Here is a 1,750-nt window from a genome sequence, read left to right as displayed (position 1 = left end):
GATGGGGGACAAAATCCACAGTATGTCCACACAGTCATTGTCTGTAAAAATGCATTTTAAAGTGTATCTGAAGCTTATATCATAGTCAGACTGAAGTTAGTAATTTCAAGTGGATATCTGCCACATTTACAGTCTTTTCAGCATCAAATTATTTGTTTATTTGAAATGTAATTTGTAGAAGTATTTTATTTTCAATAATTCAGCTCTTGGTTGTGCATTTAAAGAAACATTTTATTGTTGTGAGAAGCCAGTGAGGGAGCACATCTGCTTCTCTCTCTCCACAGTTCAACAACAACAATAAAAGAAAATACATTCATACTCCATCATTTCCCTACTCGAGCATAAATTGGACACTCTATGGTGGGGTCGTCCTTCTTGTGCACTCTGTACACACATGCTTCCTGGTCAAACACTGACACACAGTCGTCAGGGAACTGTTTGGGGGTGGAATACCTGCAAATATACAGTAAACACACAGTTAACAATAGAATGTGTAGATACAGAAATAATTTTCTTCCCATGTAAACACTATAATGTTGTGATCTGAGAACTTACGCAATGCAACATTTAGAGAACTCAACGTCGCAAGTACAGGAAATACAATCACTGTTTCTCCATGAAGATCCTACAGGATGCCATGTTTTATAACACTGTCCTGACAATGGGTCATGCCTGTGAGTGTGAAGAATCATAACGTGGCATTTTTGTGTGAATCTTTGATATTGTTCAAATAAAGAAAACTTGAGTGTATATACCATAAATGGAAAGTTTGTGTGTGTGTGCTTGTTTCCTTTTACCTGTTTTATGGGGCATAATGCCACAGGCTGCAGTTGACAGTGATGGCAGAGCACATAGCAGCAAAGCCAGAGCCAAATATTTCTTCATAGAGAAATGGAAAGAAACATAGTTTCTTATATTTTCTTCCTAATTAAACAATGCATTATATTTCTGAAACAAAGATGAGTCATTCTGTCATAATAAATAATAAAACTGTATGATTCTGCAATCATTATCACTTTTATTTGTTAGTAAACATCACATTTTATAACAACTTTTCACCATCATGATTTATAAACTTTATCCTGTCAAAAAGACAACCAACAAACAACTGTGACCAGAATTTCTTGAATCAACAGTAATAAAACTTACCATGGTTGCAGTTAGACTTGTCAGAGTAGAGAGTGCTCAGGTAAGAGGTTGAAAATAATGTATTTTGTCAATGAAGGACTCAGTCTTTTAAACAGTGTGTCAGCATGGACCTTTGTAATTAAATAAAGTGAGGGGGCGTCACCTATAGTTTACTGGAAGAGGTCAACAACTCTGTATTTGTTTCAATTTAAAAAAAAACAAAAAAAAACATAGCACTAACACGGTACAACAAAGACGTTTCTTAAATATTTCAGGGAGGGCATTTTATTTCATTTACATGAAATAGTTTTTTTTGTTGTTTTCAAAATGTTCATATCTTTGGGGCCATTTCCTGAGTATTCCTGAGAGACAGACTAAATTTGAATAATTTTTTGAACTTAATATTAATTCTGTTCAGTGTTAGTTTGCATTAAAACATCTGTTAATGTTACTAAATCTTAATCAACTCAATTCCACTGTTATACTGTAGGTCTTTGAACATACCATAACTAGAACTAAATGTCTAAACCTTGACTAAGAAACATTTTTATTTAAATGTAAACACTGATGATTACAAAATTAGCAGTGCAGAGATGAATTAAAGATCTCTTCTTTCAAATTC

The 1,750-nt window shown here is 33.7% G+C and overlaps 1 long non-coding RNA gene across 1 annotated transcript; it reads right to left on the bottom strand.

Annotated features, from left to right (window-relative positions):
* Positions 1 to 581: 581 nt before the first annotated feature.
* On the bottom strand, positions 582 to 1,350 carry LOC121904460. The gene is made up of 3 exons (XR_006098234.1): positions 1,150 to 1,350; positions 798 to 879; positions 582 to 672 (listed from the first exon to the last, which is right to left on the bottom strand). It is a non-coding gene; the product is annotated as an uncharacterized LOC121904460 (long non-coding RNA).
* Positions 1,351 to 1,750: the final 400 nt, after the last annotated feature.

Source organism: Thunnus maccoyii, chromosome 9 (genome assembly GCF_910596095.1).
Source record: "Thunnus maccoyii chromosome 9, fThuMac1.1, whole genome shotgun sequence".
Taxonomy (NCBI): Eukaryota; Metazoa; Chordata; class Actinopteri; order Scombriformes; family Scombridae; genus Thunnus; species Thunnus maccoyii.
This window is presented reverse-complemented; position numbering and strand designations above follow the sequence as displayed.